This window comes from Phoca vitulina, unplaced genomic scaffold (genome assembly GCF_004348235.1).
Source record: "Phoca vitulina isolate PV1807 unplaced genomic scaffold, GSC_HSeal_1.0 scaffold45, whole genome shotgun sequence".
In the NCBI taxonomy this organism is placed as follows: domain Eukaryota; kingdom Metazoa; phylum Chordata; class Mammalia; order Carnivora; family Phocidae; genus Phoca; species Phoca vitulina.
In genome coordinates this window covers 5,428,743-5,447,135 of record NW_022589748.1, presented here as the reverse complement: position 1 = coordinate 5,447,135, position 18,393 = coordinate 5,428,743, and the positions used below count along the sequence as shown (strand labels likewise).

At 43.9% G+C, this 18,393-nt stretch overlaps 1 non-coding gene across 1 annotated transcript; it reads left to right on the top strand.

The window, feature by feature from the left end:
- The first annotated feature begins 11,437 nt into the window (after positions 1-11,437).
- On the top strand, positions 11,438-11,541 carry LOC116648890. Its single transcript, XR_004302580.1, has one exon. It is a non-coding gene; the product is annotated as a U6 spliceosomal RNA (small nuclear RNA).
- The last annotated feature ends 6,852 nt before the right edge of the window (positions 11,542-18,393 follow it).

Genomic DNA, 18,393 nt, shown 5'->3' with positions numbered 1-18,393 from the left:
TAGAAGGATAAACAGGCTACAGACTGAGGCGATGGAAAATAGCCTGTTAGGGCTGCCTCAATGGGTGGTGGGTTCCCCATCATTGGAAGTGCTTCATCACAGGCTGGAAAACCCACTTGGTAGAAGTTGCTGTGATAAAGGGAGAAGTGAAGGAGGAGACAGGCCAGGGCTTAAATACCTGCTTGATTTCCATTCCTTCCACTCCAAGGCTGTGTGATCTGGGGCAAGTCAAGTGTCTTTCCTGAACTGGTTGATTTAATTATGAATTAATAAGGCCTACCTCTGCTTCACTATAATAAGATACATGATGTGAAATATATTTACAAGCCGATTTTGAGAAATATTGATAATAACACTATCATCCAGCACCACCCTCCTAGGACCTCACATCTATCGGACACTTCCTCTGGGCCACAGGCACCATGCTCGGCACATCATCTCATCTGACACGGACAGGAACCATTTGAGACAGATCCTCTCTCTATTTTACACATGCGAAAACCGAGGACTGGAGTGACTTGCCCATGGTCACACAGCTGGACCGTGGCTCTGGAGTCTAAACTCTGACTTATTCAGCTTGTTAGAGCTCTTCAAGATCAAAATAGAAGATGCATGTGTGGCTACTCTGAAGGTTTTATCTCAAGAATGTCATTGGATGGACAACTGATCTTGCCGAAATTAACTTTGCTTCTTATATCTTCTTCTATCATTGTATGTGTGCTATTCTGTTGGGTATGGTGGATGTTTTACTGGATATGTTCCAGTTACCTTTGGCTACACAATGAACTATCTCAAAATGTAGTGACTCAAGGGGTACCTGGGTGGCTCAGTTGTTAAGCGTCTGCCTTCGGCTCAGGTCATGATCCCAGGGTCCTGGGATCGAGCCCCGCATCAGGCTCCCTGCTCAGCCAGGAGCCTGCTTCTCCCTCTCCCACTCCCCCTGCTTGTGTTCCCTCTCTCACTGTCTCTCTCTCTCTCTGTGTGTCAAATAAATAAGTAAGAATTAAAAAAAAAATGTAGTGACTCAAACTGACAATAATTATTTTATTATTATTTCTCATGCTGCTAGGGGTTAGCTGGGTTCAGCTAGGGATCCGTGTTCAGGATCTCTCATGTGGTTGCAGTCGATGACAGCTGGGGCTGAAGTAATCTCAAAGCCTTCCTCACTGCATGTCTGTGTGGTGGTGTTGCTGTTGGCTGGGACACCCGCCTGGCCTGGGCTTCCCCACGGGATGGTGACTCCGTTTCAAGAGTGAGCATCCCAATAGAGCCAGGTGTTTTTTTGGCCTAGCCTTGGAAGTCACAGAACATTCCTTCCTCCAGAGTCACGGATGCTCCCGAATTCGAGAGGAGGGACCACAGACTTTCACATCCCAATAGGAGAGGGCTGAGAGGTACATGTGAGGTAGGTGGTATTATTACGGAAATTTTGAGAAAATACAGTCTATCATTGGCTGATAGGATGCATTAATTCAAGACATTTTCTTGGGTGAATAGTAAATAAAGAGCTAGAAGAGAAAGGGCTGAGGATTTCTACACCATTTCCATTTTGTGCTTGTTTCACTTTAAAGAAAACCATTCCAGTTGGTGTCTCATAATTTTTTATTAACTGAAGCATTGGCTTTCAACCAGGCCAGTCCCTTCATGGACTATATTCTGTTGCATATTTATGTATAAAAATGACTATCCCATAGCTTACAAAAGCAACAATAACAGTTATGTCGTTTTCTGCCCAAAGATTTTGCTAGAAAGTATACTATGGACATTTGTTGACTGATTTGAAAAAATTCCTTTATTCTTTTAATACTTAAAATGTGTGTGTGTATGTGTGTGGGTGTGGGTGACATTGGTCATGATTTCTCTGGTGGAAAGGAAGTGTTTGTAAGAAAACCTGAGACTGTGGCAGGTTCATATAATACAGCTCTCTCCTTTGGGAAATTGTCCTTAATGTTTATGCCTCGGATGGTCCTACAAGGAGCTGAAGAGGCCTGGATTCTCTTTGACTGAAGTGTATTCTGAGGAAAATATGAAAGATTAAGCCTTGTGCTTGGGTCTTTTAGTTCATTGTCCTGATGGAAAGAATTCTGTCAAGGGAATCTGGGCAAGGAGTTGGGCATCATGTCACCTGCTGTTAAATTTTGACAACTGGGTTTTACATGCCTACCAGGCTATGTGCATCAGAGAGGAAGAAGCAAATGAAAATAAAACTGCGAGTGTGAGACACCATCTTGGTTCTTCAGGGCATCTTAGTGGCTTGCCATGGAACCGCCTTCCCCTTATTTATGGTGCAGGCTTCCACTTCTGGGGCTGACAGTGTTCAGGCTTAGGTTTCCCCTTCTTGTCTCTCCAATCCTGTGGAATCCATGCCGGTGGTGTGCCTCATAAGCACTTCCAGAAGCAGTGCCTTTCGGAATTTACCTCAGTGAATGGGGCGCTGAGGAAGAATTGGTTAACTCTGAGTCATGGACTGGAGTGGGACTAGGAGTCCACAGGGTCACTGAGGCAGAGAAAGGGCAGGTGGAAGAAGTGATCTCAGGCTGCATGGAACGTCGCTGTGTCTACCCAGAGAGAGACTACCTCATGAAGTCTACACATGTAGATATAAAGCAAGTGGGACTTTTATAAACTAAGGTGGATGTGAACCTCTTACATGCCCAACAATGAGACCCAAAGAGGGAGAGAGAAGTGAAGACTGAAGGAGACCAATGCTTTATAAGAATTGTTTTAGATTTTTAGAGTGCCAGTCTAGAGAAATTAGAATTTATAAAACACACATATGATATGTATGTTTCATATATGCTCACATATATGTCACATACATGTCTCATGTATGTTTAAATGTACATGTATACAACTTGAAAACACACACTCATAGTCCACACATAGAAATACATACATACATAGAAATAATAGACACAGATTTGTTTTTGAGGGGAGGGTGTTACTTATATTACCTTCCCTAAAGATCTTTTACTCTACCATAGAATCCCTTAAGACTCACCATTCCTTCTCTCTCTCTCCCCCTTCCTTCCTTTTTCATCTTATTGTAGAAAATTTCAAACATACACAAAAGTAGAGGGAATAGTGTAATAAACTTTGATAAAGAGCTCCTTTAAATACGGGTTCTTTGGAGCATTTATAATAGAGTTCAGTTTATAAAAACATTGCCTAGGAAGTTTGGAAAGACTCCCCTTTGTGCAAAGTGAAGAATAAATATATTTTATAAAATTATTCTCAGGAGGTATGTGCACATGATAAAACTATGGAGATTTTCTGACCAATATAAGTCAGAAAATCCAGTAGAGTAGCAACACCAGAAAGGCTCTTTCTCCTATACATTTCTTTTTTTAATTTGGCCTTCATGAGAATCTAAATCTAAGGAGAAACACAGAAAATATTTATTTAGGCCAATGCTTTTGGCCAGTTTTTTACAATGTGTGATATATGATGCAAGTGACCAATTATTTCCGTGAAATAATCAAGTGGAAAGATTTTGTTCCCCACCAAATTATCTAATGGTTTCACAGAATCAACATTTTAAAGCATGATTTAGATTGCACTTTCACCCCAGTGCTATGTGGCCCAATGAGGAAGGAAGACATACTTGGAGCTGGAGGTTGCATGTTCTGACTGGGGTTAATGGTCATCCAGGGGCCGAGGCGGATTGAGCAGAACCTGCCCTTGGGCCTCCACTTGTGAGGGATCCCAAAGGCAGAAATGAATTCCTGGACTTGGAAATGATGGCCAAGAGTGGACTTGACTCATAGTTGGGGAGTTGAGTGTTCAAAGAGAAGTGTTGCTTTGGAGGGACACCTCTGGTGGCAGGGGGTGGGGAGGGGTAGGAGCTGAGGAGATGAGAAGGATAGATATCAAGAAGGAGGAGGACAGATGGTTCAGGATGAAGTCTGTGAACCAGGTGAAGGTGTGAGAAAGCTGTTCTTAGTGGAACTGTCTCCACAGCAGGCAAGGATCCTGCAAACGTTGAGCCATGATGAAACAATGGTCAGTGTCATCTGCATGACACCATCTTGGGGGACATAGAGCATGGTTCTCACACTGTTGCATATGACAGTCCCTAGGGAGCTTTAACACACCACCCCCCATGCCCAGGCTGTACTCCAAACATATCAGAGGCATTGGCATTTTTAAAAAGTTCCCTAGGTGGGTCCAGGGTACAGCCAAGTGAGAAGTAGTGGCATAGAGTGACAGGGTCTGAAGGCACTGGGGTCTGTCCTGCCACTAACACTTACAAGTTACGTGATCTTGGACGAATCACTTAACTCTTCTTAGCTTCAGTTGTCCGGCTAGAACTTGAAGGGCTTGGAATAAATGATCTCATTGGTGGTTTAGATAAATGACCCCAAACTTCTTTGAGAGGTAGAGTCTGTGTTCCCTCCCACTGAATCTGGACTCTGTGACTTCCTGCCCGGGAGAGTATGGGTAGAAGTGATCCTGTGCCACCTTCTGGGTCTTGGTCTTAAGAAACTGACAGATCTCCTTTCCGTCTTTGGGGATACTTGTTCTGGAACCCAGCTACCATGCTGAGAGGAAGCCCAGACCACACGGAGAGGCCACGCATGGGTGTTCCAGCAGGGACAGCCATCTGAGGCGACAGGGGATCTCTAGCGTCAACTGCCAGACATGTGACGCTGCCTTCGGATGGTACTGATGATCCTCAGCTTTGAGGCACTATCAGCTTTGAATCTTTTTAGCTGATGCCCCAGATAGGCCTCGTGGACAGACAGGCTGTCCCCACTGCGTCCTGTCCAAATTCCTGACCCACACTGTCCTTGAGAATAATACAATGGGCGCTTTACTTTCTGAAGTCTTGGGGTGCTTTGTTACACAGCAGTGATAACCAGGACAATCTATCTGCTTTACCATTTAAGGAATGCTAGAGAATGCTAGTTTAACAGAGTCTTTAAGAGGGGTGGACTCTGGAGGAAGACTGACTAGGTTCAAATCCCAGCTCTGTGAGTTAGGGTACATTACTTACCCTTTTTATGCCTGCCTCTACTCCCTCATTAGAAATGGGATACTAATAATAACCTCCCTCGTAGGGTTGTCATGTAGATTAAACAACTTAATATATTTAAAGAGTGAAGCCTATGCAAGTATCTGCAATGATTATAACGATGGTGATAAAGAATTGGCTTAGCCTTGGTTTATCTGTAATTTGCAAGGTGTTGGAATGAAGCAGGGAGGGTGGGGGTAGGTGGGGTTGCTGCACAAACCGGCCATGACCCGCATTGCATTTGCCCAGTCTTCGTCCCATGTTGCTAAGTACTTCCAGGGACCTACATTGTTCTTAGCTATTCAGCAGGTGTTCAAAGGCACCTTGGAACTGTGTATCATGTCTCTGGACCTGTCACTGTCACATTGCTCAGAAATTGGATTCTGCAGAGTGGAAACATGTGGCTTGTTGGCAAGGCAACTGGTTCAGAGCAGGGACATTTCCAGGCTGAGAGAGCTTGCCTTTGTCAATTGGGTTACAGACCTCATAAAAATCTATTTGTTTGTGTTCTTTTCTGGATGCTCAGAGACATCGGGCCACCTGGAGCCACGAGGGGAGAGTGCTCTCCACAAATGTGTATCTCCAGCTGCACTCCTTTCTTTGTCCATCTTGGCTGCCAAAGCAAGCCTGTGACCTTCTCAGTGTGGGGAGTGCCCGGGCCTGGTGAAGCGAGGACAGTGTGTCTTGGCGCCATGTTGGAGTGGGGAGGGCCCGCAGCCCTGGGTGCTTCAGACATTTCTATTTTTGCCTTGAGGTAGATGGAGAAATTCAGGAGAGGGTTTGCCGCTCCTGTACCCCGGACCACGGTGTCATCAATTTCCATTTAAAAACCAGAAGGGTAGCCTTCTAAAATACCGAGTTTTGGGTGTGACAAATAGAAATTTATGGCACAAGGGTTAACTACTGAACTGTTAAAATCTGTCAGCGATGCCATCATGAATGAAATGAGAGACTAGGAAAGTTGAAAAAATGTACGTGCTTCGGGTGGCAGCATGGGATTTGGTGACTGATGGCAAGTTCTTGGTTTAAGGGCTGGCTCTGCCATTCTCGGCCCCTTGATCTTGAACAAGTTAGCCTTTTTTGAGCCTCCACTTCTATGTAAGAAAGACAAGGATAAAGACATCATGTCAGAGCACTGTTGTGAGGGTCAGAAAGGATCAAGTCTGTGCAAAGAGCTTTTTAAACCATAAAGCCTGGGGCACCTGGGTGGCTCAGTCAGTTAAGCATCTGCCTTCAGCTCAGGTCATGATCTCAGGGTCCTGGGATCAAGCACCGCATTGGGCTCCTTGCTCAGTGGGGAGCCTGCTTCTCCCTCTCCCTCTGCCTGCCACTCCCCCTACTTGTGGTCTCTCTCTCTCTGTCAAATAAATAAATAAAATTAAAAAAAAAAAACACCATAAAGCTTGACAGGTGTCCAGCTATGTAGAGTGGGTTGGGGTGCCTTCATAAAGGATCCTTACACCTGGTTGTCAAGGTCATATAATGTTCCTTCCTTCCTTCCTTCCTTCATTTATTAATTCATTCACTCATTTATTTATTCCACAAGTTTATCAAGCATCTGCTGTGTGCCAGGCACTGGACTGGTTGCTGGGAATATAATGAATGAACAATACCGTAACAGGTCCCTGTGTCTCTGAGCTTAATTCTGGTGGGTGGAAACACAGATAAAAATAAATAAGTCAAGGGCGCCTGGGTGGCTCAGTTGGTTAAGCGGCTGCCTTCGGCTCAGGTCATGATCCTGGAGTCCTGGGATCGAGTCCCGCATCGGGCTCCCTGCTCAGTGGGGAGTCTGCTTCTCCCTCTGACCCTATCCCCTCTCATGCTCTCTCTATCTCATTGTCTCTCTCAAATAAATAAATAAAATCTTTAAAAAAAAATAAGTCAAATGTGATATATTCAACAGTGATAATAGAAATAGTGTTATGTAGAAAAATAACACATGGAAGGGGGATGAGGTCCTATGGGGTGGGGAAGACTTTTGCTTTAAATACCGTGTGGGGAAAGGCACCACAGAAAGGGTGGCCTTTGATTAAAGACTTGAAAGAGGCAAGGAAGAGAGCCGTGACTTTACCTGGGGGAAAATCTTTCCAGGCCAAGCAGACAGGACCTGGAAATGCACCTGGTGAGTTTGAGAAAGGGCAAGGAGGCCAGGTAGCTAGAATGAGGAGAGGGGGAGAAAAAAGGGGATGCAGGCTTGTTGGTTTCGGGGCTAGATCATCCAAGGCCTCATTCCAACACCTTTGGCTTTTTCTCTGAAGGGATGGGAAGCCCTTGGAAGGTTTGGAGCAGAGAAAGAATATGATCCTACTTAGTTTTAAAAAATAAAATAAAAAATTTAAAAACAGCATTATTGAGATAAAAGTGACATACAGTAAACTACACATATTTAGAGTGTGCAATTTGAGCATTAAAAATGTTTTAATTATGGTAAAATACTCATAATAAAATTTACCATCTTAACCATTTTTACATGTATAGTTCATTAGTGTTAAGACCATTCACGTTGTACGACGAATATCAACTTGCAAAACTAGAACTCTATGCCCATTAAACAACAACTCCATTTGCCCCTTCCTCTAGCTGCTGTCAACCAGCATTCCTCTTTATGACTATGAACTTGACTATTCTAGGTATCTCATCAGGGTGGAATCACACAATATTTGTCTTTTTGTGACTGGCTTATTTCACTTAGCATAATGTCCTTCAGGTTCATTCATGTTGTAGCAGGTGTCAGTCATTATAGATTATTGTTTTCTAGAATTTTATATGAATGGAATCAGAAGTATGTACTCTTCTTTTGCCTGATCTCTTTCCCACAGCATAATTATTTTAAGGTTCATCCATGTGATATCAATAGTTCGTTCTTTTTTATTGCTGAGTATTATTCCACTGAATGGGCATACTACTATTTGTTTATCCAATTTCTCTGGAGCTTTGGGTTGTTTCCAGTTTTTGGCTATTAACAATGAAGCCGCTCTGAACATTCCTGTACAAGTCTTGTGTGGGCATCTGCTTTCTGTCCTCCGGGGTAAATCCCTAGGAGTGTAACGGTTAGATCATGTGGGGCATACAGGCTTCACTTTTTAAGAAATCATCAAATGCTTTTCCAATGTGGTGGTACCATTTTATACTCCCGTTACCAGTTTGAGACATCCAGGTGCTCCACATCCTTACCAATATATGGCATGACCAGTTACTTTAATTTTAGTTGTTTCTAATAAGTGGGTAGTAGTAGTCTGTTCAAATCATTTGTCCAGTTTTTTATTTTTATTTTTTAAAGATTTTATTTATTTATTTGAGAGAGAAAGAGAGAGAGCATGAGCTGGGACAACGGGGAGGAACAGAGGGAGAGGGACAAGCAGACTCCATGCTGAGGATGGAGTCCGATGTGGGGCTTGATCCCAGGACCTGAGATCATGACCCGAGCTGAAACCAAGAGCTGGATGCTAAATCAACTGAGCCACCCAGGTGCCCCTGTCCAGTTTTTAAATTGTGTTATTTTCTTATTTTTGAACTTTGAGAGTTCTTTGCATATTCTGGATACAAGTCCTTCATTGGATATATGCTTTGCAAATATTTTCTCCTGGTCTGTGGCTTGTTGTTGGTTTTTATTTTATTTATTTATTTATTTATTTTAACAGTGTCTTCTGAAGAGTGGATCTTAATTTTGACAAAATAAATTTATTAGTTCTTTGATGGATTTGTTTTTTTAAGGTGTCATCCGTCATCCCACTTCGGTTTCCAGAGGGTCCCCCTGGCTGCTCTGTTGAGAACAGAGTCAGTGGTGTACAGAGGTGGAAATGGGGAGACCAGTTAAGAGGCTATAACAAGAAGACAGGCAAGGGATGATGATGGTTTGGACCAGGATGGTGGTAGTGGTGGTGATGAGAAGAGGAGGGATTGGGGTATATCTTGAAGATAGAGCCCATGGGTGGGATTTTCTGATGAATTGGATGTGAGATGTGAGAGAAAGAAGAGTCTGAGGGCCTGGCAGGATGGTGCCTCTTACCTGAGATGGGAAGGCTATTGGCAGAGCAGGTGAGGGCAAAGATGGGGAGCTTGGTGTTTGACATATTAAATTTGAGATGCCTCTTTGACATCCCAAGTGGAGTAGGTACTTGGACATAGGAGTTTGAGCGCAGTGTGATTCAGCCTCTGGTCATGCCAGGTTCTGGGTCATCCCCTGACATTTCTCTTCTTAATTTATATCCTTTGCTCAACTTGTCACTTCTTTTTTTGGAGCTCATATACTAGCCACATTAAGTTCTGACTCATGTAGATGTTCGCAATTCAAGCTCAAGACCACAGCCTGGATGGGTTCCATGTCTATCCCTCAGCTACACCTAATCCCATTTGTCCTTCCCAAGCCTGTGACAGTGAGGGAACTGACAGCCGAGAAACGTTCCATGTATGTCTGTGTAGTGGGTAGAGATTTTCAGGCCTTGCTGACTTTTTGGGAGGAAAAGCCAAGGAATGCCTCTAGCTCTTTCCCTCATCGCTCTGACAGCTGTCTCTCCAGTCGTTGGAATTATTCCCATTCATAGATTTACAACTGGAGACTAACCCTGGCTAAGTCTATCCTGCTCCTTGAGGGTAGATTCTGGCCACATGACCAAAGGGAGAAGTAACCACATTCTCCTTGGTCTTGCCAATGACCCTCCTCACTGCCAAGCAGTGTCCCTGGAATGAGGCTGTTCATTAGGAGTGGACTTGGATCCATTCTCAACTACCCAGAGATTTTCTGGAGATGCTTCTGAGTCTCAGTTTTAAGAAAAAAAAAAAAAAAAGTTCATCTTTAAGGAAGACAATCACTAGCATTAGTATATTATTGAGGCCAATACATGCCTCCTTGGTCCTTTGGGCAAGTGAAGCAGCGCCATCCGCCTGTGGTCCCCACACGCCACATGGCATCTCCGGGGTGTACAGGGTGAGTTTAGTATTTCCAATGTTGTAGATGCAGTGATCCCAGATTTAATGCTAGGCTCCCTTCAAAATGCCACTCCATTTTAGGAGATTTTTGTATCTTCTAATTTTGTTTCCTTCCAGATTTCTCCCTGTTGTACTAAAACCAAATAATTCAAAAATAGAAGTGCTTTATCTGCTGTGCCGATTTTCATTATTCCTTACTCTGTCTTGGCCTTGTCCAATTGTGATGTTTACATTGCTGTAATCGTATTGGATTGGTACAATTTTATATTATCCTTCTTCTTCTCCTACTCCTTCTACTACTACTACTACTACTACTTCTTCTTCTTCTCCTTCTCCTTCTTCTTCTTCTTTTTTTTAAGTAGGCTCCACGCCCAGTGCAGAGCCCAATGTGGGGCTTGAACTCACGACCCTGAGATCAAGACCTGAGCTGAGATCAAGAGTTGGTTGCTTAACCGACTGAGCCACCCAAGGGCCCCCTATATTATCATTATTCTTAATAATTGAGTCCTGGCTGTGTGCTACGAACTTTACAGCCATTTTTAAGAGCTTCATTTAATGTTTATAGTCACTCTTTAGGTACTTATATTACCCTCTTTTATGGATGAGGAAACTGAGGCTCAGAGCAGAGACTCATCACTACCCTTTCACATTCCAAGAACATGGGATTTGGTAGCAGTTGTTCAATAGCCACTGATTGTGCAATTTGGGGCAAGTCACTTACTTTTTCTGATTCTTAGTAATTCCTACCTACCTCCTGAGACCATTCAGGACTAAGAGAAGTAATGTATCTGAGGGTGGTTGATAAACTGTAATTTTTATTATAATTACAAACAATAGTTTACAACGTTTCCTTAATAATTTTATTGTTGGATTTAGATCCTCTTTTATTAATTAATTAATTGATTGATTAATTTGGTTGTTAGAGTGACATTGCCATGAATACCTCATGTACCTTTATTTTTTATTCTTTATAAATCCCATAGGAGAAAAAGCTACATTGTGGCATTTTAAGATGATTCCCCGATATGGATCTCCCAAGAGATGATGTCAGTTCACGTGGCTACCAACAGTGTGTGCGGAGACTGGTTTTGCCACAGTGTTGTAATACTGAATAATTTCTAAAATTCCTCAAAGGTGGTGGGTGTAGGATGCTACAACATTATTTGAGTGGATATATCTCTGATTGCAAGTGAAGTGGAACGTTTCCCCACATGCTTGTTTACGAATAGCATCTCTGTTTTCATGAATTGTCTCCTTCAGTTCTTTGCCAGTTAGCATATTAGGGATTTAAGTTTTCAGTGTCAGTATGCAGAAGCTCTTTACATAACAGAGAAATGAACCCTGTTTTCTATTTGCTGCGAATGTTTTCTCCAGATGATATTTTTCCTTCGATTTTAGTTCTAGCTTTACCAAATGGTTATTTATTTCTACAATGTACAAACTGTCCATCCTTTATAATTTCTTCCAACTTAACTTATAAAGTTATTATCCCTTGTGCTTGCTTTCACAGCACATATGCTAAAATTGGAACAATACAGAGATTAGCCTGGCCCCTGTGCTATGATGACATGCACATTTGTAAGGTGTTCCCTATTTTTTATGGTGTAAGAATTATATCTCAGTAAAGCTGTTACCAAAAAACCCTAGAACTTATCTTCCCTCTAAAGATCTGAAGCAGTCCAGTAAAAGAAGTTCCTTTTTAGAGGTGAGGGTTTTATTTAAGTTTTTCCTATTCATATTCACTTGGGATGGGTGACTATAATTTTCTTTTTTGTGTGTTTTACCTTTATTGGGCTTTAGGAAGAAGATCATGCTTACCTAATGGACATGAAGGTACTCTTATCTCGTTTTGCACTCTGGATGTTTTATACAACATCGGGATTATCTGTTTCTTAAAAGTATGAAAATTATTCTTGTGGAAACACTGGGACCAACTACCTTTTTTAGGTTGTTATCAGATCATTTCCTCAACTTCTTCCTTGGTTATTATTCTGTTTAGATTTATATTTCTTGAGTTATTTCTAGTAATCTATATTTTTCTAGAAATTATTCATCTCATTGAAGATTTCCATTTATTAGCTAACAGTATTCTCTTTGGATTTGGAGCAAAAAAGCTGTTTTCTATATTTTGTCCTATCTCCTTCCTCATTTCTAATTAAAAATGTTCCCTTAATTATATTTGTCAGAGTTTGTTTATTTTAGTAGTCTTATCAAAAAAACAGCATTTGAACTAATTTATCATTCTCCTGCCTTATGTTTTACAATTTATTTATTTCAGCCTTTATCTTCATTTACTGCTTCTTTTAAAATTACGTTTCCCCTTAACTTTTAAATGGAAGCTTTTGTTAATATCAACTTGGATAATCCTGGCCTGAATAGGATTCTGAAGACTGAAATGAGTTGGGGGAGAGAAAGTGATGTAGTATCATGATATGTTTATCAGTCAGGGACCGGCCAGGACTATGGAGCCCGCACCAGCCAGTTCAATAGAGGGAAATCATTTGGGAAGTCATTGTGAGGTGCTGGAAAAGCTGAAAAGCCCAATGGGCTGGTGGGTCAATGCACAGATGAACAGGAACACAGCTGCAGGGACTGAAGAGAAAGGAGGGGCTGTAGCCAGACCCCAGGATCTGGGTGCCTGGTGGGACCCGGAAGCACAGGTCTGACGAGAGGCTGCAGAAGGCAGAGATGGGGAGGAGGGTGGGGGAGGAACTGCACTCCGTCCTCCAGTCTCCTCCCAGTGCCTCTCTTTGGCAGAAATTAACCAGAAGCCAGTTGGCACCAGAGTCCGAGAAGTGTAATTGGCAGGGTTTGGGCTGAATAGGAAAGGGCAGCCAATGGGCCTGGGAACAGACCACGATCAGCAGCGGCACCTTCCCTTCAACGAGGCAAGGTCAGAAGGGTTTGTGTTGCTGGAGAGATGACAAGGCTAGCACCAGGATGCTGTGGAATCTTTGCTAAGTCCTGCTGGGTTGTAACTTCTGTACCCGTTTCTCCTTCTCTCTGTCTTCCTTGATTTCCATCACTAAACCCATTTTATTATTTTATTTTATTTTTAAAAATTTTATTTTGAGAGAGCGTGCAAGCAGGGGGAGGGGCAGAAGGAGAGGGAGACAAGCAAGATTCCCTGGGGAGCCTGATGTGGGGCTCCATCCCAGGGCCCTGGGATCATGACCTCAGCCGAAATCAAGAGTCGGACACTTAACCCACTGAGCCACCCAGGCGCCGCAACTGAGCCCATTTTAGAAAGGGAAGTCAAGTTTCTGTCCTGGCTCTTTTCTCAGTTAATTCCCCCACCCTTCTACCTCCCGACCACCCCTCACCCCCCTCACCCTCGTGTTGGCCATCTGACCACAGCCTGGATTCGAACCTGGACCTGCATACAGGAGTGCCCAGCCCCCCATCTGTACTTTTGGCTTCTTTGTTTCCTCCTTATGGCGGGAGAGGCCCTGGGCTGGGGTTGTGGAAGAGTTTATTTGTATAGAGGGCCAGTTACCCTCGCTGGCCCAGGAAGCCTGAGGATCAGGCTAAAGTTGTAGTTTTTAATCTTGACTAAGTCAGACTCCTTCTTGAGGCGTTTTGGAGACCTTTAGGAAGATAATGCCCAACAGTATTCTCCCCTGGATAGCACAGGCCCTGCCCAGAGAAGGGCGGGCTTAACTAGAGATTTATATGTCAATATAAACACCTAACTTCCATTAGGTTCCCCGATACACAGGATTATGGGAGTTTTCCAGATGAAAGGCCCTCTCTCTGTACCCTAGTTCTTAAAACCCCTGCACCCGGTGTCTAGCACCGCACTGTCCACCATGAAGGTGTGGGAGGGCACTACGATGGGCCTATGCGAATCTCCTCCAAGAATCGGAGAGAAGAGCTAAGACACACACATGAAGAATTAGGACAGGGCATGATTTTATATATTAGCATACAGTAATTAGCGTGGATTCAAGTGCCAAATTGAGTGATACCAACAATTAGAGAACAGGACAGCATGTTGTAAGAGCAGATTACGTGTTATGAATAGTAAGCACAAGACGAGTTAGGAAAAGGAAATAAATGGAGCCTGGGGTGGGGAGGGGGTTGTGGGAGGGAGGGACATTTGGTCTGAGTAATGCTGGAAGATGATAAATAATAACATTGAATAACTTTAATTGGGAGCTTTACTGTGTACTATGTACTCTCCTGCGTGCTTTTCATTAAATCATTTGATTTTTACAATAGCCCTATGAGGTAGGTCCCGTTTTATAGATGAAGACATTGAGGCACAGAGAAGGTGAGTAATTTTTCAGTGACACACCTGGACCGTAAAGGAGCTTGATTGGAACCCACAGGCTACCTTCAGCCCTTATGCTTAACCACTGGACTGTATAAGTTGAGTTTCCTCTTTCTTCTGAGATACTCGGGAGCCCCACACTTGGGCTGGGTGAGGTGGGGGCAGGACCAACCAGGGAACAGCAGAGTATGAGGCCAAGGGTGATCAGAGAGGTGAGGCCCAGCGGTATGGTCAGCTGGTGGTGGGCAGAGAGGCCAGCTCTGTATCCATCCGCAGAAGCCAGGCAGAGAGGGAGAAGCCAAGCATCAGCTGCAGGTGGGAAAGAGGAAGTGGCTGACTCTAGGGTGGGGCGATGCTTCACCTGCAGCCTCTGTCTTCCATCCCTTCCCATCCCGCTGGGAGCCCAGTGTCCCCCATTTCAGCGGCTTGTCTCAACAGCCTTCCTTCCCAGCCTCCCCTTGGCCCCAATCAATCACACTGTCTGAGCAAGTCTCCAATTCTGGAAAAACCCAACTTTCTGTAAGCCTGCAGATGAGCAGCTAAACTCTGGAAGAAAAAGTTACCCATCAAGGCCAATGGGGTTTAACAGAAATTCATGCTTGCTGGTGGTAGCAGCAAAAATTCATGGCTACTGATGACAGTGGCATTCTTAGCACTGCCTATCCATCCTACTATAGGTACAGCCCCATTATCTCTTGTTGGGATGTCTAAATTGGCCTCCTACCTGGTCACCATTCTTATCCCTCTACAAACCAGTTTCCAACATTTAGCACCCAGAATGACAGCACTAAGGAGGACCCAGGTAATGTCACCTTCTGCTTGTGCCTCAGCCCCCTGCTTGCTTCCCATCACACTTGGAATGAAATTCACAAGGTCCTTGGTGACTTAGCTTCTCCCTGCCTCTCTGACCTCATCTCCAACCACATCCCCCTCACTCCCTCTGCTCCACTGACTGGGTGGGAAGGGCTCTCTGTTCCTCTCTGTTCCAGCAATCCTTGACACTCCTTGTTCCTGCTGCCTGGGGCTCCCTTCCCCAGCTATCTCCATGGAGGACTTGTCATCGTTCCAGTGCCCTGGTCTTCTCCCCTACCCTGGGTAAAGCTACACTATTTCCATTTTTTTTTATCACTTTTTTTTTTCCTCTTCAAAATACCTATCACCAGCTTAAATCCTTATTTGTTTATCTATTATGGCAGAGACTGTTAAATGCCTACTCAGTACTTATTCTCTTCTTTACTAATAGAACCCTGTTTTCTTTGTGGCAAAAATCTATCCAGTTGGGATTGTATTTCTCTACCAGCCTCCCTTGAAGGTAGGAGTAGCCAGTAAGTTGTATGTATTACCTGTGGACCAGATCTTCAGGGAAAGCTCTCTGTTGGGAGATACCTCCTCTTCCCTTCCTCTTTTCTCTTTTTTCCTGCTAGAATGTAGGTAAAACGCATAGGGCTGTGGAATTCCAGGTGCTCTGGAAGACGGAAGCCTTCCAGAGCCATTTTGGAATTCCAGGTGCTCTGGAAGACGGAAGCCAGGTGCTAAGGATGGTAGATCAGAAAGACAGGAGGAGTCTGGGCCCCTGATGTCATTGTAGAGCCACCCTATGAGTCTTGGAGTGCCAACCTCCAGACTTATTTTATGTGAGAGAAACTAGACTACAACTTGGTTAAATTGGTATTATTCGGGTTTTCTGCAATACTCAACCAAATCTAATCCTAACAGATAGACTTATTTATAATCTTTCTTCCTTGACTGGAATGCAACCTCCATGAGCCCAAGGACTTTGTCTTTACTATTACTACTAAATCCCTGGTACCAGAATATCATCTGGCACGTAGTAGGTGCTCAATAAATATTTGTTGAATGAGAAGTGTAGGGTAATAGGGAGGGCCTGATGATATTTCCTGAGGTGAAAAGTCTACGGGGTAAGGATCTGTCAGGGGAGACTAGGTGACGCGGAAGTGGTAACACCAAAGCCTCAGGGGTCTAACATGACAGAAGCGTATTCCTGCTCAGTTATGGTCATCTGCAAATCTGAGCAGGTTTCCAGGCACTTGTTCTCTGTGTCCACCATTCTTGGCTGCTTTGACCTTGTAGCATCTTTACTCAAGTTCACCACGCTTCAGAGCTCACCATGGCAGAAGCCTGCCTGGAGAATCATGAGCCAGCTCTCCCTTGCTTCTGCCTGGAAGTGACACAGACCATTTTTGTTAATATTTCACTGGCCCAAGTCAGTCAGACGGCCATGACCAACTTGAAGGGGGTGGGAAGGGAGAGACATGGAAATATTGGAGGGCACTGGTAGTGTTCACCATAGGCTCTAGCCAGCCTCTGAAACTGCTGAGGAGGGAGTGGGTAAGAGTCCTGAGCACACTCAGACAGGGAAGCAATGGTAGGTAAGTCCCATGAGGACGGCCCTTCAAGGGTGGGGGGTGGAGGAGGGGAGAGAAGCCATGTGCACATTGACGCTACCTTGAGTTCACCTCTGAAGTGTGAGGATGATACCTCCTCAACCACACGGACCAACCTGTTGCTCAGCCAGGATTATTGAGAGCACCTGCTCTCTGTATTAACCTTGGACTTCACTTTTGGTACCATCAGACTGTACCCTGTTTTCTCACGTTGTCCCGCTATCCGGGCCTGCTTCGTGGGCAACGCATTGTAAACCCTAAACCTTTGTATCATCTTTGCTCACATTCAGACGTAACAGCCCTTCACTTCGGGTCCCATCACTTCGGGATTTTGAATTAAGCCATAAACTAATTCAAGCTAAGATGTGATAGTTTGATAAAATAACTCACCTCACGTATTTGCATTTTAATGGAGGCTCTCAGTGCCTTAAAGCAGAAGGGTTGTAATTTCAGGCACCCTGGTAAGCAGGTTGGGAAAATATTTTTCTCCAGAGGAGCCTTTTAGTGCTCCTTAAATCTTATCACACTGCTCTGCAGACAGAACAGGACTGACTCCCTTGGCTGATTTCTGTCACGTTCCAAGCCAGATACCTCCTGGGAAGAGGGCAAAATGATAACAACATAGGCCCTGTTTTATTAAGTATATTGGCAGGAGAAGAAAGGAAATGTATTCAGAGGAAATGGACTCAGGTGTGCAGAGAAAAACAAATAAACCACACCACTACCCTGTCCCCTGATAAAACATCCATTGGTGTTCATAGCGGAATTATGCTGCTTTTCCATAAAAGACAACTCAGGCTTTTTGTGCAGTTGTGGAAACAGCTAGGTTTCTTCCCCACTGTTTGACATTTTCCATGCTTGTTGCTAAATCTTTGACAGAAGCATTAGCTGGGCTGAAGAATAATAGTGTTGTAAGAAAGCTGATAATGGCCTAGAAAAAAAAGGTATGTATAATACATACCTTGACATTGAATCGCTGAATACTTTAATAAGTAATGCACACAAACGGAGGCCTTTTGTGTTGACATAAAATGTAAGCTCTACCTTTCTTCTCATTGAGAGGCATAAAGAACGGGAGAGGAAAATAGATGGGAGAAATTCAAATATTTTCCTTGGGGGACTTTGATGTGCCAATGTGCTATATACACCAAGAGGTTCTTTTTAATTTCCTTAAGTGTTAGAGAGAGAATGAGAACCAGAGTGAGAGGAGATACAATGTGTGTTGCCTTTCTTGATGTTTTCCAGAAACCAGTTCCAGATGTGAGAATCTTATGCTAACGTGGCTTTCAGAATCCCAGGGGACTCGAATCCTTCGGTGAGCACCACCGAAGTCAAAGGGGCCTGGGCTCCAGTGACCAAGAGCCAGAAGGGGTGCCAGGAGTTCATAGGACCTGAAATGAAGGGTCCTCGGGTGGCGCCATGGGGCGGGACACAGGACCACAGACAGAGCCTTCAAGATGAGGAGTGAATATGAGCAATAAAAGGAGCTGGATATGTGAAGAAGGTTTGGGTGACTCCTATAATTTTTTGACTTCGGTTTTTGGGGAAAAGAGAAATCTTATCCATTTCCATAGTAAAGACTCCCCTACTAGAATGTCAAATGATAAACTTGAGACCTTTTTAGTCCTTTCTCTCATTTTCAAACCGTCTCCAGGAAAACTGTTACTGCCCCCACCCGCCTTCCTCCTGTCTTCTGCCTGTTCTTTGAGCAGCTACTGAAATGCTTCTTCCTGGGGGATATTTCCCGATCCTATGGCATGAAACTCTGACCC